We start from the raw sequence: 25477 nt of genomic DNA on the forward strand, positions 1-25477 counted from the left end.
CAGATATTCAGGAATTACCATAATTGAAAATATGCCTTCATCTCTTGGAAATCTCATAACATTGACAGGATATTCCGGGCTTCCAGACATAAAAGCACTCCCCAGAATCAAAGAACTATCATTTCCTACCTGTATGAGCACAACCAGCTCTTGCCCTTTCTGGACCTCAGCTCCTATGTTAGCAAAATTCAAAGGTAGAACCCAAGGGTGCCTCAGACCTGCCCAGCCCTAATGCCTGAGACCCAGCCCTGTGAATATCAGCATCACAAGCAGCTGATCAAGTGCCCAAAGAACTCCAGTCCTTCAGGGGACTCATTTCCTACATGGGTCTTTGGTTGCCAGACTGTCATGGCTGAATGCCACCACTCACTCAACGCCAGGGCTTGTCTTCACACACAATGCGTTTTACTTGCCAAAGAAAGATGTGGAAGGGAGATCTCCTTGGGCAGGGTAGGTTTGGAGGAAGTCTGGCAGAAAATTGCCAGGGCTTCTCTTTGACAATGAACTCCTTGGCTACACAGTGAGGAAGAATTCATCATGTACTCCCTCATCATGTTTGCCCCTCAGAATATTCCTCCCTTGAAGACTCAGTTTTGTTTCCTCCGCCAAGCCTTCCCTCACATTTGACTCCTTCCAGGTGGAAGGGATCACCCCTCCTCAAATACCCCCGGAATACATCTATCTCCTTCTCCCTCACCCTATCACTTACTGATCTGAATAAAGGTCCCACCTCCTTGTTAACCTCTCCGTAAGTACCTGAGGAGAAGGAACTGCAATTTTCCAGCTCTCTATCCTGGGCACTCAATCAGAGGGTACTGAATATATCTGGCACTTCATAATTGATTGTTGACTGAGTGATTGAATGAGGGGAAATAAAAGGAGGAATGCTGAAACAGGGAAAAGGAGTAAGACAAGTAGATGTGGAAAATTCCTGAGGACATTTTTGGTTTGCGCTCTTGACTTTTCCCCAGAGCTATCCCTGGACAACCAAGATTACAACACTCCCCACTGGTGTCAATCAAAGAGAAGAGAAGACTTGGAGAAGGCACAGAGGCTTACTTCAAATGGATGACAATCTTCAGGAAGTTTTCAATTAGAGCAATATTTCTAAAGCACCTACCACATGCTTAGGCCAGGAGCTGGGAGTACAAGGCTGGAAATCAACAGAGCTTCTGCACTGGGGAGATGAGGGATGAACTCATGGAGGAGGAAGCATCTTCCTGGTTCTAGGGAGACAGACAGGGATCCTACAAGGCAGAGGAGAAGAGGCAGTGCATTTTACACTTCTGATATGAAGCAGAGATAGGCAATGGAAAGATGGGTAGCAAAACAGCTAGTATACCCTACAGAATGTGTGAAGGGAGAAAGGGAAGGAAACAAACATCTATTAAGTGCCTACTATGTTCCTGGTACTGTGCTTTGAAAATATTATTTCATTTGATGTCATTTGAAAGTCAGTAACATTGAATAAGACTGGACTAGAAAGGAGGTGGCAGCAAACAATGGAGTGTTAGGCTAAGGATTTTTTTTTTCCCAGAGGCAACAGGGAGCTACTGCAGATTCTTGAGCAGAAGTATAATGTGGTTTATTATCTGTGCACCTACACAGGGCAGAAACATTAAAGAGTAGTCATATGAAGGCAACCTCAGCTAAGTATAAGGGAAAAAACAAAACAAAACAAAAACCACCAACTAACAAATGGAGCTGCTGGTACAGGCACCAGCTGTCCCAGGAAGAAGTGAGTAAGCTCCCTTTCACTGAAAGTGTTCTATTGGTGGCTGGTTGGCCACTGGCCGTGGATCTTCCAATGCAGACAGCTCCTTAGGGAAGGAAGGAAGACTAGAGGCACTTGAAGTTATTTTTTTCTATAATTCAGAGGTTTATTTAGGCTTCTAGACTTTAAATAGTGAAGCCAAGTCATAGTAGTGAGCCCCCAAATAAAAAAAGAGTTGACCCTTGCCTAATTTGCTTAAATGTTTAACAATTTGGCAAGTACATGTACATTTGTATATTACCTTCATCTGTATATGATTATCTTCAATTACTGGTGAGTATTTAACATAATGTAATTTTATTATACCTTCCCCAAATCCTTATACTCAGCTTCTGTATTAAGTAGCTGTCTTTTCAAGCAAGAAGTTGGATGACTTAAGGTGAAAATCAGTCACCCTGATAATGACTAAAAGGATAAGAATAAACCACTCTGCATAGTGACTTCTCCTGTTCTAGGCTTATGGTCCCATTTTAGCCGTAATGAATGCAGAGTAAATGTACCACGGTAATTTCCAAGTCATAAACTCCTTGAAAATGCCAGGCGGAGATCCGTTAATATGCCAGGTGATGGATCTACTATTTACCATCGATTGAGGAATTCAGAACCAATTCATTCTCAAGTAGCTCACATTTTTCATCAGCGACAGAATTGTTTTGTACATTTCAACTCAAAAGAGATGAACAATGTCCCAGGGCTCTTCAAGAGAGAACGATGCTTCCAATGTAAAGTGTTCTTTCCTGCCATGATGGGACATCTGGGCTAGCAGAAATCTTGGTGTTCATCTAGGCTGACCCCCTCCCTTTACACAGGTGGGAATTGAAGGAGGGGGACTTGCCCAAGGTCACTCACCCAATGAGCAGCCAGAGAAGAAAAACCATGTGCAGGAGAAATAGCCTTGGGTCTGCCTTTGGGGAGCTAGCATGAAACCAGAGCTCTCTTTGTTACTGGCTAAATGACTTTTGGGCAATTCTTTCTCCGCTCTGTGGAGAGTGGATCAGATTTGGTCACCTCGAAGATCTCTTGCAGAGCCGGATGTTTGGAATTATTATTTTTTTAATTTCATTTTTTTAATTTATGGAATAAACAAGCATTTCTATAACATAGAATAATAACATAGTATAAAGACAGTATAATAAACATAGCATAACATAGTATAACCTAGTAGAATAAAAAGATGATTGCACATGAAACTGCAAATCTTTTATGCACAACTCTATGCTCCTTTCAAATATATAATAGTTATCATACAAATTTCTTTTTTTCTTTTATCCCTCCCCTCTGCCCTAGAGGAAGCTACCACTAGACACAAATCTGTTTATGTGTATGTATACATATGTATATATATGTATGGATGTATATGTATATAATCATTGTATACATGCTTCTATTTAACAGGAGGTTCAAAATTCTGAATAGCTCCCAGGATACTTCCCACTATGAACCAATTTTGAATAAATATCATCTACTTTCAAATATTATTTTTATCGTGATAGGGGAATACTTTTTTATAATACAGTCTAGAAATAAATACAGTCTAGAAAGCAAAATTGTCTAAAGTTGCCCTTAGATTTAGAAGATTGATTTACAAAAGCAATAAAAGTGATTGATGTCTGTGGGTTGTTTTTTTTTTAATGTAATCCAAAGTCAATTGTCTCAAGAATGGATCGTTTCAAACCATTTAGGAAGAGAGACATTCATTGGATGAACACTACAGAGCACCTTCAGCTCAGGTCAAAATTCTAATGGAAGGCATAAGCTCTGAGGTTAATTATTTAGTGATAAAAGAGTCAACGTAAGGATGGTATTTGGATTTTATGACCTATGTTCAGGAAGCCCTCAGACTGTAGCCTTTCTCCTCAGCTATCCCAAGATCCACCATCTACACATTTCTGATACACTGCCATCATAAAGGAATATGGCTGATGTTTTTTTTTTTTTTGTCAACAGTTGGTATGGTAGAGTCAGGAAGACCTAGGATGAAATCCTGCTTCCGACATTTACTAGTTGTATGATCCTGAGTGAGTCACTCAACTTCTCTGGGACTTAATGTCCCCACATGTAAAATGAGAGTTTTGAATGTGGTGTTCTTCAAATCCTTTTGAAATCTAAATACCAGATGCTATGGTTGACCCCCATGTGAGTTCCTTAAGAAGAGACCTCATATTATCTAAACTGTATCTCCCTAGTGCCTGGTACTATATCCTACATACGGGAGATGCTTAGTAAATGTCGATTGACTTAGAGAACCAGCTGATGAGTGATATATTAGAATTGGGTGGTGTTTCTACTGGGATGTTCAGTGCTCAAGTCAAGAAATACACATCTCAATCTGGGAACGGCATCAAGGGACACTGACGTGAAAAAAAGTAGTGTGTGGTAATCACCCAATCCACAAATACTTATTGGATGCCTTCAGTGTGTTTTCAGCATCCGAGCTAGATGGTGGAAATAGAGATAGAAACAACGACTTAAAGTCAGGAAGTCCTGGCTTAGAATCCTACCTGAGACATTAGATTTGTAACCTTGGGCAGTTTAAGTCTCTGAACTTTAGTTACCTCATCTGCAAAGTGGTCCAACAATAGCTCCTTCCTCAGAGGATGGTTGTGAAGTTCCAGCGAGGTTATGGGAAGGAAGGAAGAAGGAGGGAAGGAAGGGAGGAGGGAAGTAAAAAAGGATGGGAGGAAGGGAGAGACAGAGACAGAGAGAGAAAGCCAGAGAGACAGAAAAAACATCAAGTACTTTTGCTGCTACTCCTTCTATTGCAATTACTCCTCCTGCTGCTGCTCCTGCTACTGTTACTACTCCTTGTTACTAAATAGCACTCTAAGGTTACATTGCTGCTGCTGCTCCTGCTACGACAGCTACTGCTGCTGCTGCTGCTGCTCCTACCGTTGCCGTCTAATATTTATATAGTATTTTAAGGTTTGCAAAGTGCATTGAAATATTGTGTTGATCCTCATAATCTTGGGAGGTATACACTATTATGAACTCTATTTTGCACATGAGGAAACTGAGGCAGGAAGGGATTATGTGACTTGCCAGGATCCCACGGCCAGTAAGCATCTGAAGTTGGACTTGAACTCATCTTCCTGCTTCCACTCACTGTTGCACTGTCCCTGTTTTACCACCCAGCTATGGGAAAGCAAGACAGCATCTGCCCTCAAGGAGCTCCTATCCTCCAGTGCATACCATACATAAAGGGGAGGTAGAGAGGGTAAAGGGAGAAGAGCATCAATGTGGGAGGGAGCAACGGTGAAGAAACATCCAAAAAGTGGCACAGAACCCAGGGCTTTGGCAAGCTAGGGTAAAAACTCATCTCTCAGAGCTGGGCACTGACGCTAGAACACAGATTCTTGCCTCTTCTCTCCCCACAGTGTACAAGACACAGGGACTTATTCCTGACCTTCGTTCCATGGGCACAAAATGATGAATGGGCCTTTGGGGATCCTTGTGTCCCTATCCCCACCTTTGTCACAGGGGCCACCATTCAGGGAAATCATCACCAACTCCCATGGAGGTAGTCATTATAGTACAAGGGCAGAAAAATGTCCACCTGCAGTGGTGACTATTCCAAACCGAAAACTCAGTGTGCAGTGACAAAGGACTGACTAATTAGCACACCCCTCCCCCACCCAAGGCACGCTCTTTGATCTCACAATCAATTTCCCTGAGCCTACGTTTTACCCTCTCTGCTTTTCATAATACAATTTAATTTTTATGTACAGAATTTCCTGAAGGGCATAAATGCATTTTCACTTTATGCCCTGGTAATTCAGTTTTAAATCAAGCATAAAGACTCAATAAACAGTGCCCAGCTAACGGGTCTGGCCAGGCCGGTGACCTTTCACTGTTATTTTTGAATAAATAAGAAAATGGTTAAAAGTCCCAGATGAAGTGGGCCAAAGATTCTCCATTGTCTGTTCAGAGAGCGGCCTGAATTGACAATAATTTGATAGTTCATGCTTGAGAAAACTCCCAATTGGGAATGTGAGGGCCTGGAAATTGTCTCGCTGGGTAATCATGTGGAGATTGGGCAGTGGTGACTCTCTCTCTGACCTTGAAACACTTTCCCAAATTCAAAAAAGATGAAGAGATAAACAAAACCTTAGCCTTCTGTCCAGTGCCTTCTCATTCTTGGTGAGTGACAGACACCTTGCAAAGTGGCAGTTTCAGAGATAGACCATGAATGAAGCCTTTCCTGCTCCAGTGAAAGGATCTGCAGCCTGGAGGATCAAAGGGGCACTGGGTTCTATGCTGAAAGTTTGGAGGGAACTCATGAACCATCAACTTACCCATTTTACAAATGAGGCACAGATCGATTAAAAGATTGCATCAGGCACATGGCCAGTAAGTGCCGTATGTGGATTTGAACCCCTACCTTTCTGATTCCAAAGCTTTATCCATTCTTCATTCCACACAAGAGACCATCAGTGCAAACATACCCATTTATAGGAGAGAAAGCCAAGGTCTTGAGAGGCTCATTGTTGAGAGGAATTAGAGTTGGAAGGATCTTTCAAGAGAAAATGAGGTGGAACTCAAAATTTTACAAAAATGAATGTTGAAAACTATGTTTACATGTAATTGGAAAAAAATATAAGAGAGAGAGGGGGAAAAAAAAGAAAAATGAGGCTATTTGACAGAGCACAAGTGAAGCAGGGAGCTGAGGAAGGCCATCTGGGGAGGGTTCCACTTCTGTAGCAAAGAATTGGTTTGATAACTTGGGCGTCTGGGAGAAAAAAAAATCACACGCCTTTATAAGGTACATGAACGTTGTTCATTGGGGGCTCAGGCTGGACTCGCATCAGGCTTATTTGGTTTTTAAAGTATGTTTGATTATATACATATATATATATACATATATATATATATATCTATGTGTTTGTGTGTGTGTTTGTGTGTGTATGTGGACATGTATATGTATGCACACATGTATGGGTATAAATATGTTTAGTGTATATATTTGTATATATGTGTATACATACACGTGTGTATGTGTGCACATGCATACATATGTATATACACATACACACATAGTCACCTAGTTTTTAGCCATGCTTCATCCCCTTTCCTTTGCAGAGAGTCTTGAAGCAAAGAATTTAATTAAAAAAAAGAAAGAAAGAAAAAGAGAAGCAAAGAATAAAATGGAGGAAAGAAAAATAATCTGGAAGGTCATTGATCCCATCCAAGGCCTGTGATGTTAGGGGACGTGTTGGGCCTCAGTGGTCCCAGAGTGAGGCTTCTTCTCTGGCTTCTTCCTTGGGACCAAGCTGTTCATTCTTCATTGACAACTTTCCCTTTAAATTTAAACGTGCAATTTGATTGGTGTGGGGAGCTCCTGGCATGAAAAGTACCTCCACTGGTACAGATGAGCAGTCTCTCTGTAACTTATACTAAACTGTCTGAGGCACTGAGCTATAAGTGAATAATGTCCCACAGCTAGTGTGTGTCAAAGACAAGACTTGATTTCACGTCGTGTCTCCAAGGTGCTTCTCTACCCACTATATGAGCCTGACTCTCCTACAATATGTAATTAACATACATTGAACCATCAAATGGATGGTTTCAAATTGAATTTCCTTAAGGAAATAGCCAGATATGACCTTACAGACCATAATGCATAACCTTGCTCCCAATGCTAGAATCAATTATAAAACATCCCAGAATCTTTTTATTTTACAGATAAGGAAACATCCAGAGTCTGCAAGTTACATTCCAAAGGCCACACTCAGTTGATAGGAGACCCCAGAACTCAAACTCGTATTTTGACAAGTTCTTTGCTCTTCTGTCAGTAGCCTGCTACCTCAAAATATTGTCATCACAAAAAGGTGGCCAACCAGCCTGGCTGGAATAGTTCAAATGATGGCAAACTCACTCCTTTTTGAGAATCTCATCCCCATTTTTGGGCAACTCTGATTATAAGGGGATTTTCCTGTACCCTGAGTTTAAATCGACCATCCTGAAAATGTTTATCTGCTCCTAGTTGTTCCCTTTGGGAAATAACAGGGAATAAATCTACTCCCTCTAATAGCTCTCCAAATATTGGAAGATGTCAATCCTCTTTCTCTCACCCTACCTGAAAATTGTCTTTTCTTTTTGAGGCTAACCATGCCCACATTTCCTTCAATTAATCCCTACTTTGCAAAGTCTATGTAAAGTCCACCATTCTGGCTCAACTACTTTTGATATTTTCAGGATTTTTAAAATTTTTTTAAAATCATTATTTATTTATTTAATATTTTTAGTTTTCAGCATTAATTTTCACAAGAGTTTGAATTACAAATTTCTCCCCATTTCTACCCTCCTGCCCACTCCAAGATGGCATATATTCTGGTTGCCCTGTTCCTCAGTCAGCCCTCTCTTTTGTCACCCCACTCCCCCCATCCCCTTTTCCCTTACTTTCTTGTAGGGCAAGATAGATTTTTATGCCTCATTGCACATATATCTTATTTCTTAGATGCATGCAAAAACTTTTTTTAACATCCTCTTTTAAAACTTTGAGTTCTAAATTCTCTCCCCCCTTCCCTCCCCACCCACCCTCCCTAAGAAGGCAAGCAGTTCAACATGGGCCACATGCGTATCATTATGCAAAACCTTGCCACAATACTAATGTTGTGAAACACTAACTATATTTTGCTCCTTCCTATCCTATCCCATGTATTCAATTTTCTCGCTTGACCTGTCCCTTTTCAATAGTGTTTGCTTTTGATTTACCTCCTCCCCATACCTGCCTTCCCTTCTATCTTCCCCCCTTTTTATCTCCTTCCTCCTTCTTTCCTGTGGGGTAAGCTACCCAGTTGAGTGCGTATGATATTCCCCCCTCAGGTCAAATCTGATGAGAGCCAGATTCACTCATTCCCCCTCACCTGCTCCCTCTTCCCTCCCAAGAGAATTGCTATTTCTTGCCACTTTTATGCAAGATAATTTACCCCATTCTATCTTTCCCTTTCTCCCTCTCTCAACATATTTCTCTCTCACCCCTTAATTTGATTTTATTTTTTAGATACCATCCCTTCATATTCAACTCACCCTGTGCAGTCTGTCTATATAGATAGATAGATACAGATATAGATATAGATATAGATATAGATATATAGATATGTATATTCCCTTCAGCTACCGTAATACCGAGATCTCATGAATTATACACATCATCTTTCCATGTAGGAATGTAAACAAAACAGTTCAACTTTAGTAAGTCCCTTATGATTTCGCTTTCTTGTTTACCTTTTCATGCTTCTCTTGATTCTTGTGTTTGAAAGTCAAATTTTCTATTCAGTTCTGGTCTTTTCACTGAGAAAGCTTGAAAGTCCTCTATTTTATTGAAAATCCATATTTTGCCTTTAAGCATGATACTCAGTTTTGCTGGTAGGTGATTCTTGGTTTTAATCCTAGCTCCACTGACCTTGAGAATATCATATTCCAAGCCCTTTGATCCCTTAATGTAGAAGCTGCTAGAACTTGTGTTATTCTGATTGTGTTTCACAATACTGAAATTGTTTCTTTTTGGCTGCTTGCAATATTTTCTCCTTGATCTGGGAGCTCTGGAATCTGGCGACAATATTCCTAGGAGTTTTCTTTTTGGGATCTTTTTCAGGAGGCAATTGGTGGATTCTTTCAATTTCTATTTTGCCCTGTGGTTCTAGAATATCAGGGCAGTTCTCCTTGATAATTTCTTGAAAGATGATATCTAAGCTTTTTTTTTTTGATCATGGCTTTCAGGTAGTCCAATAATTTTTAAATTGTCTTTCCTGGATCTGTTTTCCAGGTCAGTGATTTTTCCAATGATGCATTTCACATTGTCTTCTACTTTTTCATTCCTTTGGTTCTGTTTTATAATCTCTTGATTTCTCATAAAGTCACTAGCTTCCACTTGCTCTAATCTAATTTTTAAGGTAGTATTTTCTTCAGTGGTTTTTTGGACCTCCTTTTCCATTTGGCTAATTCTGCCTTTCAAGGCATTCTTCTTCTCATTGGCTTTTTGGAGCTCTTTTGCCATTTGAGTTAGTCTATTTTTAATGTGTTGTTTTCTTCAGTATTTTTGGGGGGGGGGTTCCTTTAGCAAATCGTTGACTTGTTTTTTGTGGTTTTCTCTTTTTCATCTTTGTCATTTCTCTTCCCAATTTTTCCTCTACTTCTCTAACTTGCTTTTCCAAATCTTTTTTGAGATTTTCCATGGCCTGAGACCAGTTCATGTTTTTCTTGGAGGCTTTTGATGTAGGCTCTTTGACTTTGTTGACTTCTTCTGACTGTATGTTTTGGTATTCTTTGTCACTAAAGAAAGATTCCAAAGTCTGAGACTGAGTCTGAGTCTGTTTTCGCTGCCCGGCCATGTTCCCAGCTGACTACTTGACCCTTGAGTTTTTGGTTGGGGTATGACTGCTTGTAGAGTAGAGAGTATTTTTTGCTCCAAGCTTGAGGGGATGTGCTGTTCTTTTCTGAGTTATTTTTACACAGCAAGCTCTGTCACACCAGCTACTCCTTCCCCAAGAATCGACAATCTGGACCTGACTCAGATCTTAAGCAGGCTGTGCACTCCCTCTCTGATCCACCACTTAATTCCTCCCACCAGGTGGGCCTGTGGCCAAAAACAACTGCAGCTGTAGTTCTGTAGGTGCACCACCTCTACTGCCCCAGGGGAGTGGCTGAACCCTGAACTCCTTTCATTCTCTCCCTGCTGTTTTTCTCACTAACCTTCTCTGTTGTCTTTGGTATTTGTGGGTTGAGAAGTGTGTTAGCAGTCACAGTTCACTGATTCAAGGTTCTAGGGCCTGTTCTGCCTGGCTCCTGGTCTAGTTCTTCTAGGCGCAGCCCACGCTGTGCTCTGCTCTACTCTGCTCAGCTCCGTAGGCAATAGACTTTACCTAGAGACCATCCAGGCTGTCCAGGGCAGGAACCCTGCTTCCCTCTGCTGTTTCGTGGGTTCTGCAGTTGTAGAATTTGTTCAGAGCCATTTTTCATTGGTGTTTGGAGGGTCCTGGGGGAGATCTCTAGGCAAGTCCCTACTTTCTAGCTGCCATCTTGCTTTTGGTATTTTTAAATTCACTCAAATGTGATGTGTAGAACTGGAGACAACATGTCAAATGTGTTTATCTAGCACAGAGGAGAGCCAAACGAACACTTCTTTCCATTCAGACAGTATAGTTCACTCAACATGTCCTAAGTTTGAATGAGAGATTCTGGTGGCCATGCCATACTCATGCATCAAGGAAATCCATAATATTTTTTTCACATGAATTGTTTTCACATCAATTGCTCCCCGCCCCAATCTCTGCAACTGATTTGTTTGTTCTAATATGTGGGACTTTATAATAACTCTTATTGATGTCATTGTGTTATTGCCTGTCTATCATTCAAACCAATTTTGAATTCTGATTCAATCATCTAACATAATAACTAACCTTCCCAGCTTTGCATCGCACACATATTTGATCAACTTGTCTTCATCTGAATCACTGATAAGAATGTTGAATGGAACAGGTCCAAGGATAGAGCACTATGCCCCTAGCAAGAGAATTCCCTGATGCTTGACAATAGGCCATTAACCTTTGGTTACAGTTTTTCATCCTATAAATCACCTGATTGTGTTATCATGTAGCCCATATTTATATGTCACAGACACAATATCCACAAGGATATTTTGAGGGGGACTGTGTAGAGAACTCCCCTTAACGATCAGCCCAATAACCTTGTCACAAAAGGAAGCCAACTCACTTAACTCTGCCATGTTCTGAATAAACCTCTGCTTATTACTAGTGATTACCATGTTTTTAAATCCTCAGAAACCATCAATTAGTAATCCATGGTATGATTTTGTAGGAAATAAATATCAAGCCAGCTACTGTAAAATGAAATAATCTTCCCCCTTCCTTACTTTAAAGAATAGTAATTATCCATAAGATTTGATTCTGATATTGTATGAGGACTATCAGCACCTCCCATAGTAATCAAAAGTGCTACATAGAGGCTGTATTTGCAAAACACAATTCTGTCTAATCCTCACAAAAATCCTGGGAGGTGGGTGTTACTGATATCCACATCGTACAGATGAGAGAGCTATGGCACCAAGAGGTTAAAAGATTGACCACACACATAGTAAGAGTCGGAAGGAGGATTTAAAATTGCTTTACAGTGTCTTGTGTATTATATACTAAGGTGTAGATTCGGATTGGCTGAACTAAGCGACCAACATCACTAAATAACATACAGATTGGTCATTCACATTAATAAAGGTTTATAAAACCCTTCTTCAAAGTACCTTCCATCTCATAGATGAGCAAACTAAAAATCAAATATGGTGATTGACTTGTCCAGGGGCACACAACTATGAAGTATTAAATTTATGATGTATATAGCAAGGGCTTGTGATCCCAGGTCCCACATTCTTTGAATTAGAAAACTCATACAAGTCTGGCCAGCTGGCTCCTCCTACCTACCCAGCAGCCTAAATGAGGAACTTGCCCTCTGACCTCAGAGACCCATTTCATCAAAGTTTAAAACCAACCCAATCACTAAGACAATTAAAAAATGACATAACTTGTAATGACAGCTCCAAAGCAAAATCCCTGGCTTCTGTCAAGCAAATTAAACAGAACAATGAGCCCATTAAAAGTTACTTTGAGATATTTACTCTGCCAAATGTTATGAGGGAGATAAAACAACAGAGCCATCCAGCTTTGGAAAAGGATTTTCTTATTTATTCTGCTTAGGTTCAGCCAGAGCTAATAGTTCTAATATCTGTCAACATCTCTGTCTCATCTTGTGTACCTGGGGAGGACACATGGGCCCATTTGGAAATATACCATCTAGTTTAGGGGAATCTGAAGTAATTGATGTGACCAGAGGGAGGAGGAGGAGAGAGAGACAGAGAAAGAGGAGGGAGGGAGAAGGTAGACAGAGAAAGAGAGAGAGAAAGAGAGATAGAGACAGGAAAGACAGGAGAAAGAAGACAGAGAGGAGAGACAGACCAGAGACAGAGAGAGAGAGAGAGAGAGAGAGAGAGAGAGAGAGAGACATAGAGAGACAAAGACAGAAACAGAGACAGAGAGATAAACCGAAGCAATTGAAAGGAGAGAGAGAGAGAGAGAGAGAGAGAGAGAGAGAGAGAGAGAGAGAGAAAGACAGAGAAATAGAGACAGAGACAAACAGAGGCAATTGAAAGGAGAGAGAGAGAGAGAGAGAGAGAGAGAGAGAGAGAGAGAGAGAGGAGGAGGGGGAAGAGGAGGAGGAGGAGGAGGAGGAAGAGGTGGAGGAGGAGGAGGAGGAGAAGGAAAAGGAGCAGAAGAAGAAGAAGAAGAAGAAGAAGAAGAAGAAGAAGAAGAAGAAGAAGAAGAAGAAGAGGAGGAGGAGGAGGATGAAGAAGGAGGAGGAGGAGGAGGAGGAAGAAGAGGAGGAGGAGGAGGAAGAGGAAGAGGAGGAGGAGGGGGACGAGGAGGAGGGAATGGGAGGATAGGAGGAAGAGATGGATAGATAGATATATCAATGATAGATATATAGGTAGGATACAGATGCAGATAACAACATAAAATGATACGGCTATTACCGGAGCATATGAAAAAGTTTTGCCAAAAAGTGTGGTACATATGGCAGATATCTGCTCTGGCATTTTTTTTCCTTGGGATGAAGTTGCACTGCAGGGTACTGAAAAACCTAATTAATTCTCCATCAGCTAGTAGGGCTAGATGGCCAATTCATTTGTCCTCTGGATTTCAGCACCCTGATTGTTTCTAACCACCTGTTATATCTGCTCAGGAGAGGTGCTGCATCTCACTCTTTTTAGAACATCTCCTAGAAGATATTATTTCAATATCATCTTCTATCATTTAGTCTTGACCTATTTCCTCTGAACTCCAGAAAAAAAAAAAAAACCCTGCTGGTGAAGATTCTGGTCCTTCCGCACTGAATCAAGGTTAACCTGTGCTACTTTCCTCCTAGGAAGTCTGAATTGTCTGGGCAGTCATGAGTCATGGGCAGACTCTAGATTCAAACATCATGGAAGCCTATTGATCTGCTAGCATTTTCCTGATATGGGGCCATGGTCCAGGGAGGCATGGGGTCTTCTAATGAGCACCACCATTCAAGAGAGAATTACTTCCCTTGAAAAGCCACACGTGATTTCCCATCTTATTTTGGCCCAGACCAGGCTGTTGTTGGGATTTCTAATGATACCAGCTCTGCCATTTCCTTTGGCTCTCAAAATATCTAGACAGTGAGTCAATAAACATTTTTAAGTATCTACTATGTACCAGGGATTGTGCTAAGGACTGGCCTCAACATCATGTTTGTAACCATAAATGGAGCCTTGACTCTTCATAGCCTTGTGTTTCGGAGAAAACCTGGCTTGGAGGCTGAATCAATCTCATTTTTGAAACAGATGCTACTTAGGCAGATTTTCTTTCTTCCCATCCTCTGTCAGAGTTGTAAGTCTTCCACACTGGTTCCTATCTCTGTGTAGTTTGATGGTTTCCAAGGTGCAGTCCTCACTCTGGCACTTCAGACCAGTGGTGTTAAGCTCACATAGAATTGGGGCAACTAAGCCATCCTGTGGGCCGTTGATTGACTTAGAAAATCATGTGATTCTATTTTGTAGATTCTACCAGACTCTCCTTTATTTTGTTAAACAGTTCTCAAATCCATTTTAATGAGGCTCCTGTAGCACTTTGGAGCATTGCCACGCCTGATACCTCTGATTGAGATTTTCGACCCCATTTTACAGATCACATAAAGACCGAGACAGGACTTCAGGGAATAGAGAAGAACCAGGGACAGAGCTCAGAAGTATGCCAGAGGCCATCTACTCCAACTCTTCACTTTAGGGAGATGAAACTGAGGACCATGGAGTAGAATTCATGTGGTTTACACAGTTGAGTTTACACAGGTTCTAAGTATCACAGATGGAAAGGATTTAACCCAGGGCCTTCAGACTCCAAAGTCAGGGTTGGTTCCATTGCATCTATCTCCCTAAATAACCAGCCCATTTCACAAAGGAGGAAACTGAGGCACAGTGACTTGTCCTCAGTGCCTGGAATGCTCTCCCTTCTCATGCTCTTAACTTGCATCCTCTAGCTGCCAGTAAGGGCAGTATGGGTAAACATTACCTTTTGTCTTTTGTATCCCCAGAGTCTAACACAGTGCTTGGCACTTAGTTTATGCTTAGTAAAATCATGTTAATTGATTGATTCAAAGCTCAGCTCATTTCCCCTTCCTAGGACACCCCTCTCCTCCTCCCCCATAGTAGAATGTAAACTCCTTGGAGGGAGAGACTTTCATTGTTTTGTATTGCCAGTGACCAGTACAGTCCCTGGCACATGGACGACATGGGGTGAGTGGGGCTGGTGATATTGTGGGAGGAGATTTTCCAATGAGGAAAGTCTTTCCACTGAGGTCGATTGTAACCTTCTCTGCACTTTAAAGCCTGGAGAGTTTTCTGTTCAATGGAGAGGTTAAAGAACTTGCTTGGAGTCCCACAGCCTGTGAGTGTCAGCAGCAGAATTTGAACCCAAGTCTTACGACTGAAATCAGCTACTTCTCCATGGCTTCATGCAGCAGTCACATTGTAAACACTTATTGAACTTAATTGACTTCTACCAAGTCACACAGGTGGTGAGAGGCAGAGACAAGGTCTCCTGTGGCCAAATTGAGAGGTCTTTCCCCTCCATCACACTGCTTCTGCCCTCAGGTTGTCCCCTTAATGGGCCGCAAAGGAGAATCTTTCAGGAATGATTTCTTCCCCAAATGGAGCAGTGGCAAAGCTTGTCTTTGCATCTCAGCTTCTGTTCCCTTAAGCTAGATGAAAACATTCTTCCTCTGAATTTGGAGACAAGGAAGAGAGCCTTGGTCTGCCTCCCAAGGCTGGGACAGATGCCCAGCTGATGGAACTAGCATCCTCGATGGATCATCCTCGAGCTTATTTCAGAACATCCCATTTCAATGTAAACAATCCTTGAGGCTGGGTAATTCCTGAAGCTATTTCAGCTTCAGAAGCAACACATGCAGAACCGCACCCCCAGAGTTCATGACATAAGAGAGTGTAACCAGTGAATTGAATTTTGAAGACAGACACAGCCCTTTGGAATGTGTGGGGTCATTTTTCATTCGATCACACAATCTTGCCACTTCAATGATGCAGAGCAGGATGAACATGAGCTGCACATTTAGACTGCAGATGCTTCCTTGGAGGCTGTCCCTGTTTCTCCCTGGCCCAACAGAAGAACCTTACCTTGCCCAGGCAGGGAGGCAGCAAGGAGAATGGGCCAAACAATGGGGAGCTCACCATGAAAGTGAAAGGGATAAGACTTGTTCAGTGTACCCCACCAAGGGTATGGTTAGGTCTGACCAGTGACAGTCACAGGCAGGCCAGTTTCAATTCAACATAAAGCACCATTTTCTTATAATTGAAGGAGTCCAATGGTGGAACAAGCTTCCTGAGTGGGTAGTGAGCCTTCCAACCATAGATCCCCAGCCCCAAAGCCAAAAGACTCAAATTCAAATACTAGCTGCATGACACTAGGAATATTATTTAACCTCTGTCTACCTCAGTTTCCTCATCTGTAAAGTGAGGATCATAAGAGCCTCTGTTGAACAAAGTTGCTGTGAGGACCAAATTAAATAAGATATGAAAAGCACTTTGCTAATCACAGAGTTCTACATAAATGTTGACTATTAGTATTATTGTGAAAAATCTTTTTTGACATTAGTGCTCTTATGGTTTAATAGAGGGGAAAACATTCACAAGTAAGTATCTACATACTATATAGAAAACAGATGCAGATCAATTTGGGGGGATGAGAACAAGAGCAATTAGGGGATCAGGAAAACTATTATGTAAAAGGTGGTGCTTCAGTACAGTAGGGAAGGAAAGGAAGAATTATAAAAGGCAGCGGTGAAAGAGAGGTAGCCCAGGCCTAAGGGGCAGACAGCCAGGGTGTAAAAGGAATTGGAGACTGGGTGAACTTCAAGAATGACATTTTGGCTAGAATGGAGACCAAGGGAAGGTGAGTAATAGATGGGACTGAAAGGTAGGGTCATTCCAGGTTGTAAGAAACTTTAAAAGCCCAACAGATGTGAAGGGAGTTGGGTCCAACTTCACTGAGCCCTCAGAGACACTTACCAAAAAGCCCACTGGAGTCCTGCCACACAGTATGAGTGTCAGAAAGGATTCAAAGAAACTAACCTCACGTGTAGTTGAGGAGGCTAAGAACATTCCCAACAAGAGTCTAAGGGAAGAGTCTCGGCACTCATCAGACCACCTGGTTTCATCATGGCTGTGATGCTTACCACCTGTGTGAGCATGGCCCCATCACTATAGTGCTCTGGGTCTGTAGAATAACATGGTTGGTCTAGAAGAACTCTAGGGTCCCTTCAGCTCTACCTCTGGGATGATATGATACAGGGTATGTGTGCTTCACAAGAAAAAAGGAATCTCTTTAAGAGTGGGTGATTTCTCTAGCCTTGAAGGCCATAGTGAGATGCAGTTGGGATGGGAGGGGAGTGGGTAAGAGGTACTGCTTCTCTTTGCAGATTCTGACCAATTGGTTGTGGAAAGAGAGTCAACTGCTTCCTTCCAAGCTCACCCATGAATAAAGGGGCATGGCTAGGCTTCACTGCACAGGGGGAAGAGAATGACATGTGCAATCAGAATGAAGTTTGAAACCCAATTCTTCCAATGCAAATGTTAAAATGTGACCTCGGGAAAGTGTTTCCTAATCCCAGTCCTAACCCTGCAGCTCAGTTTCCCGCTGATAAAACAGATATAATTAACCCTGCTTCCTCATATAGTTCTCATGACAGTGGTCAAGTCCCTTTCCATCTCTGGGCCTTGGTTCTGGTATTTGTAAAGTGAGGAACTTAGACTACATGACCTCTGAGGTTGCTTACAGCATTAAATTTGTAAGATTGTGAGCAGAATGAGATAATTGACGTTAAGTCACTCTTTGGCCACGAATCCTGATGGAAATCAAAGTCACTGTGGTCATCCTTTCATCGTAAATGGCCTAAGTTCTCCCCTCTCCCTCTTCTCATGCAGAGTACTCTGAGCCTTGCATTGAGGCCGGACACATACTTACAGAACTGTGCACAAACATGCTCCCTGTCCTTGCAGAGCTCAGTCTGTGAGAGGGAGAAAAGACAATCATAGATTGCTAGAGTATACAATATTGCCCAAATGGAAATAACTCTAAGCGTGGAAGGCAGCATGATGATGGGAAACATTGAGGAAGGGGAAGAGGAGAGGAAATAAACCTTGGCTGTGGGTGTTTAGATATATCACTGCCTCCAGGTAGGAGGGAAAATGAATTCTGATGCTTTGTCCCTCCGACACTATCTGTTTTCCCTACCCAACCATCCTGGAGATGGCTGGGGGTAGAAATGCAGGAACTATCTATTTTGCATTGGTTTAAAGGGGGTGGGAAGGGATGCATTCATCCCATTAATCAGGGTTATCAGGAGAGGCATGGAGGTGCTGGACTGGACTCCATTGATACTGACAGAAAACTGGGGGTGTCAGGAAGAAAAATGCCTAATGATATTTGCATGAGGAAAACCCCTGAAATGGGATTCTCCTGTGACAGTGAATCCACAAACAGTACTATAAGGTTTTCTCCAACACTGCCTTGTCCATCAAGACAGGTCAACCAACTCCCTTTATGACGACCGTTCTATTAATTCTGCCTTTCTGCTATGCCTCAGGTTATTTACTTTCTCCCTCTTCATATCCTCCCATCTTCCCAAGCACAGCTCACCTGTTGCATTATCTCAGGGTACTGGGTTCTCCAGCCTCACAACTTTTCCAGTCAATACCACATGGCTTAGTGGGGAATATGGGGTTGGCTTGTATCACTCACTCCTGTTTCATGTGTAGTACTCTGAACAAGTCCTGCAATTCCATGTATACAATATTTTTACAGTGTCTCTGGAGGTTGTAGCTCCATGTTCCAATCAGAGGGGCAAAGGCTGGTGAAGAGATGGAGCCCCAAGGCTGATGAGTTCTTGCAGGGTAAGCATGTACATAGTTTGAACTGGGTGTATAACGTGAACTTTGTGGGAATACTCTCATTTGTGCATCATCACCCTCAGAAGGCTACAATAGTGTCCTAGCTTTCAGGCTTACTTTTCCCTTCCTTCTTCACCATAGTTGGACAGTTTCTGAGCAGTGAGGAAATAACGGACCACCTCATTCAGCCCATACCTTGGGAAGAATTCTAGCCCACCATCTCAAAATCAGACTAATTCATGGGTTCTCTGCCACAGAGGATAGAGAGGAAACTGAAGGTAGTAAGACAGCACTCTTCACATAAGAACAATGGCTTATTGTCCTTCAAAGAGAGGATGATTCAGTAGAATTAGGATCCCAGGTACAGTAGAGCTGTGCTGGCATCCTGGCTCTGACCTCAGCCTCAGTTTCCCCAACTCTAACACCTTCCTTAGTCAAACCACCTTCCATCTGTTGTTTTGGTCTTTTTACTACCTTATGCATGTAAAGCTGTCTGTTTCCCACTTCCCCTTTCCTCCCCCTTGGATTTGCGGTTCTGTTTTAGCTGTCTTTTCCTTGCACCATTTCCTATAAGTCTGTCCAGGTTTCTTTATATCCCTGTGATGCATCCTTTTTAATGGTGCAATCATTTCATTACTCTGATATACCACAAGTTTCTCAGTGCTGGGCACACAATTTGTTTCCAGGTTTTCATTATTATAAATATTTGGTCACATGTGAGCTAGAGATGCTAGGGCTATGAATTTGGGCTTCACTTTAGAGGGATTTGGAATCCTAGCTCCTCTGCCTACAAGCTGTGTGACCTTGGGAAGAGACTTTGCCTCTCTGGGCCTCAATTTTCACATTTGTAAAATATAGATCAAAATAAACTAACAAGTATTTATTAATCTCCAACTTTGTGGCCTGTAATGTCTGAGGAGGTAGAGATCCAAAGATAAAATAGAAACAGTTCCTGCCCTCTATGGGAGGTAAGAAAGTGCAACATAGACACATACGTATAAATAGAATTTACAAAGCAAATACCAGCTAGTGGGGGTGTGGGAGGGATAGCAGCCCTTTGTGGGGAAGAGAGAGAAGTAGAAAGGACCTCATGTTTGTGTCCATCTTCTTTTTTCTCCCCTTTCCACCGTTTCCACAAACCCTAGATCCCTATCAGCTTTACACTGATTCTGAATCTTTTTTCATACAAAAATATTTTTAAAGTTGTTTTTAATTTCCCTACGCACATAAGTTAAATTAAATAAAATTAAAAATTTCCCCTTGTGTCATGGCTACTTTCTCAGTAATGAGACAAAGGTAAAGTTGCCTAAGCCCACTGGTATTGAGTATTAGATATTAAGGAACTGAAAGGCCACGTGGACACACCCTCTCATTTTACAGAGGAGGAAACTGAGGCATGGGGGTGACTTGACAAAGGTCCCACAGTAAGGTGGTAGGAAATCAGAGGCTAGAACTAGGTGTACCCAGGCAGGGATCTTGTCTCTGTACCACACTGCTTTCACATATAAATAGAAGCAGAAGTTCAGCAGTCATTCTTCTTGTTTACAAAACTTAGTGTACACAATGACTGACAAAGACTGGTTAACCATGGTGCAGTGGAAAAGATGCTAGGTGGAGAAACTGAGGTAAGTTCAAGTTTCTGGGTCACCAAAGTCCTTCTTCTATGATCTCAGAGAAGTCCCTTCAACTTTCTGACTCTTTTTTGCCATGTGTAAAATGGGTATAGGCTCCACCCTGCCTGTCTCACAGGTCTATCTTATGGATCAAATGAGATAATGTCAGTATTCAGCTCTGTTGTTGTACTTCCTCTTTAGTTCTGGAAGAGAACCGGTGTTATCAGGAAGGTGACATCTTCACTTGAACTGAATTGGATTTCAGTGTGGCAGAGCTATGCAAAGTCATCAGGCTCAGAGTGCAGTGGCAAGACAGATCAGGATGACTGGTGATGGCTGTGGATGCAGTGGGGGACCTTGGTCTTTTAATCTAAGGTCTTTCCCTGGTCTCAGTTTGTCTGAAGCAATACCCATTCAATAGTTAAAGGCTAAGTACAATTTCAGGCAAGAAATGGCCTAATTTGCCTTCACAGAAGAATCATTCTGGGAGGGGAAGATGCTCAAGGTTTCTGGCCAGAACAGAAACAATTGCTATTTGAGCTCACTCACATCAAACACCAAACAGTTGAACAAGTGAGAACTGGGCTGGGACTTTTTATTAGCCAATCAGTGAGAGCCAGAGTGATTTGGACATAAAGGCAGAGTCAAGTAGTTCCATTTAAATCACAGTGGGCTTGGTTTTTAGAGCTATATTTCAAGAAATCATAAATGAAAACTACATGAGACAAAAGTTAATTATTCCAGTTTTACAGAAAACAAACAAAAAATGGTAGAATAAATAAGTAGGGAAGAAAAAAACTAGCTTCTAAATTGGAGGAGGAAAAGGAGGAGCAAAAAGAGAAAAGGAGGAGTAGCAGGAGGAGCAGGAGGAGGAGGAGGAGCAAGAAGAGAAGAAGGAGGAGGAGGAGGAGGAGGGGGAGGAGGAGGAAGAGGAGGTCTTCTAGGCAAACTAGGCCATTGAGCTTTGAATAAATGATACAAGAACTTTTTTATCATGAGCATGCCTAAGTGTCACTCTCACACCAATATATGGTAAACCTCTCTATTGGAAATCTGTACCCTCAGTACCCAGGAAAAGAGTTTGTGTGTAATGTGGTGTTGAGGACTCTTTGTCCAATTGAATGAAATTGATTGGAACTCTGCAATTCAAGAGAAATCAGCAAGAGCATCCTCCAGGCAAGACCTGACCTGGACACGGAGGAAGCCGCCAAGGTAAACGTAAGCTGAAATGCAGAATGTGTACTCCTTGAGGGCTGACCCTCTTCCTGTTTTTGTCTCTACATACCCAAAATTTCATACAATGCCTGGCGCAAAGCAAGAGCTCTGCGATGGCTGCTGATGGATGATAGATAGGTACTATGACTCTGTGGGGATCTAATAGTAGAAAATGACTCCTTTTATTAAATTCCTAATAAGTAATTTAATAACAAACCAAATCAACATGTCAACATGCCTTTAAGTGCCTATCATATGCCAGGAAATAGATTGTCCTGTGACAATTTCAGGGAGTCTCCCTCCTAGTTATTGCTGGAAAGATTCTTGCCAGAGTCCTCCTTGATAGACTGATCCTTCTCCTGGAAGATGGTCATCTACCTGAGAGCCAGTGTGGCTTCAGAAAGGGCCCAGGAATGGTTGATACGGTGTTTGCTGCCTGACGACTTCAGGAGAAATGCCAGGAGCAGAAGAGGTCTGCACACAACATTTGTAGATCTGACCAAGGCGTTTGATACTGTCAGTTATGAGAGCTTATGGAAAATTATGTTAGTATTTGGTTGGCAAGAGAAGTTCATCAGCATTGTACATCAATTTCACGATGGCATGCTTCCCTTCCCGGGTTCTAGTTAATAGACAATGCTCTAGTGCTTTCCCAGTCACCAGTGGAGTGAAACAAGGCTGTGTTCTTGCTCCCATGCTTTTTGGCATGATATTTTCAGCCATGTTGTGAAATGCTTTCAAGGAGGATGAACATGGCATCAAGGTCAGCTATTGCATTGATGGTAAGTTCTTCAACTTGAAAAAGCTACAAACCAAGACCAAAGTGGAGGGAGTGTCGGTGCATGATTTTCTGTTTGTAGGATGAGATGCAACAAAATATGCATCAACTGTCTGCAGCTCATGCTAATTTTGGCCTAACAATTAACATTAAGAGAACACATTTGCTCCATCAGCCACCACCACACCATACCATTGGTTTCAGCAAATGGAGAAGTTGGAATGCTGTAGATTAGTTCACTTACCTTGGTAGTGTACTTTCCAGGGATTGATGATCAGGTTGACCCACACTTTGCCAGAGCTAGCTCAGTGTTTGGGAAGCTCCTAAGGGAAGTATGGGAAAGAAGAGGTATTAGACTGGCTACCAAACTGAAGGTCTACAGAGACATTGTGCTGACCTCATTGTTGTATGCCTGTGAAACCTGGACAGTCTATGAGCACCATGCCAGGAAACTGAATTGCTTCCATTTGGGTTGTCTTAGGAAGATTTTGAAGATCACCTGGCAGGAGAAGGTACCAGACACTGAGGTCCTTACTTGAACTAAACTGCCAAGCATCGAAACTCTGCTTCATAGAGCACAATTCAGATGGGCTGGCCATGTTCTTCAAAAGCAAAAGATACACTTTCCAAAAAGACTGTTTTATGGAGAACTTACATAGGGTAGGTGCTCAAATGATGCTCAGAAGAAGCAATACAAAGACACTCTCAAGGTCTCTCTTAAGAACTTCAGAATATATTGTGTGACATGGGAGGCTCTGGCACAGCATGGTGTGACCACATCTCACATATGAGAAGGTGCTAGGCTCAATGAACAAAGCAGAATTGAAATAGCTCAAAGGAAATGCAGGATGTGGAAATTTAGAGAATCCATCCCAAATGTTCACGTGGATTCTTTGTACCTGACTGGTGGTAGAGCATCCCAAGCTCATGTTGGTCTGATCAGCCAGTTGAACACACTGAAACTTGACTCTAGCATAGTGATGTCATCTTGGTCCTCTTCGAGAATGAAGGGCAACAACCAAGCAAGTATGTGACAGGCACTATGCTAAACTCCAGGCATACAAAGAAAGGCAAAAATACTCCTTGCTTTTGGCTCACACTCTAGTAAGGGAAACAACCTGAAAGTAACTAGCTACACACAGACTAAAGATCTTAAAACAATAAGCTAAAGACTGAACTTCAGGAAGAGAGAATCACTAAAGGTTCTTGAGTTTGACATTCTCTTCACTGTTCAGCTGAGCCCATGGCTTCCTGACCCCCTTTCCATCTCCTCTTAATGAACTAGAAGGAATCCTGCCAGCTTAAGGCTCCCTTCCCATCCCTCTGTGGTTCAGAGGTGGAGCTTTCTTTTCTCTGGTTCTCCAGTGTTGGTTTTGGTTCTTGTTTGTTTTGTATCATTTAATTTTTAATTCACATCATTTCATCAAAATCTTTCAATTTTTCTTTGTATTCCTCATCCTTGGTATTAATCGCACTACCGAATTCCATTGCATTAATGTGGGACAATTTATGTAAGCATTTCTTACTTTGTGATACTTACATTGTGTTCAGGCTAATATTGGTTTGTTAGCAATTGCACATAAGATTGAGGCGAAAATGTTTTAAACAGTCACTGGATTTTATTTGTTTGGGGTAAAACTCTCAGGCTATCCTCCCGAAAACAAACTCTTTGAGTCAGAGGGTGTGGTTGCTTTCTTAACTCTTATCGCAGCCTGGTAGATTTCTCTCCAAAAAGAAAACACAATTTTACAACTTTGCTAACAAGGACTAAGTGTCCCTGTTTCCTCACAAACCTGTCAACACTGAGTTTTGTTGCTTTTCATCATTTTTCCCAGTTTGATTGCTACGATGTGGTACATCAAAGCTGTTTTAAGTTATATCTCTTTGATTATTAGGACACTGAACATTTCTTTAAATAATTAGTGGCATTTTGTGTTTCTTCTTTTAGAAATTTTCTGTTTGTATCTTTTGGCTATTATGAGCTGAGGATAACCTTTTGAATTTTGTAATGTTTCCTTATGTATGTTACCAACAGAATATAACATACATGAGCAGTTTCATTTTTGTCTCTGTAGCTTTGGTTTCTAGCACCTAGTGGACAATTAGTGACTGCTTGTTGAATGAATGAATGCATAGTTGAGTGTTAGAATAAATGAAAAGACATTGAATAAGCTTTACTATAAACCAGGTACTGAATTAAGTGACAATGACAGCAACACAAAAGTGACACAGTCATGCCTTCAAGAAGCCTACTTTCTCGTGAGGGAGGCTGTATCCAGGTGATTACCCAGAAGTTCAATGTAAAACATACCACTTTCTCTGTAATAGAAGCCTTACATTCTGATCAAATCAGACGAGATGTCACAATACCTGTCCCAATGACAAAATCACATTTTAAAAAGTTAATTTACCATCATTGTTGACAAAGGATCAGATACTTAACAATCCTTTTTTTTCTAATCTTGTCTTTTTTGCTTGTTTTCCCATCCTGAATCTTAATCATGAAGCAGGCCTGCCCTTGGTAACCAGAGGTTTCTGCAAATGCTGATTACAGGGCATGGAACATCTGGAAGGCCCCAGCATCCATCCTCTTTCTGGGAAAAGTCTTACTGACCAGCTTTCCTAGGAGAACTTGCAGGGCACTTTCAATTAATGGTGAAATGCTCATGGTCTCTGACGCTAAGGGCTCTTGGCAGAGGAAATGCATCAACTGTCCTTTGGGTAACTCTCCACAGACTCATTTGAAAATAGCACACACTTTAATGACCCCATTACTGACAAGCCATAGTTGTGAATAAGGGCATTTATCATTGGCTCAGCTTGATTGGCCAGAGTCAACACCAAGATAATTTAAAAAGAAGACCAAAGGTGATCAGAGAGCATTTCAGAAACTCATCACAGAAAAGCAAAGTGAACTCTCAAAACCAAATGTGTGCCTTAAAACCTTCCCTTTTAAGGATAGAGTGCATGTGTTTAACACTGATTCTAACCCAGGCCTGTAGTTTTCTTGGTGTAGGGTGCTCCCATTAAAGAAATGCAAAATTATATACCAATGCAAATTGGCAACTGCTGTGTGTCTTCTCATTTTAGGGATCTTCCTCAGGCTTTGA

The sequence above is a fragment of the Trichosurus vulpecula genome, chromosome 5 (genome assembly GCF_011100635.1).
Source record: "Trichosurus vulpecula isolate mTriVul1 chromosome 5, mTriVul1.pri, whole genome shotgun sequence".
Taxonomy (NCBI): domain Eukaryota; kingdom Metazoa; phylum Chordata; class Mammalia; order Diprotodontia; family Phalangeridae; genus Trichosurus; species Trichosurus vulpecula.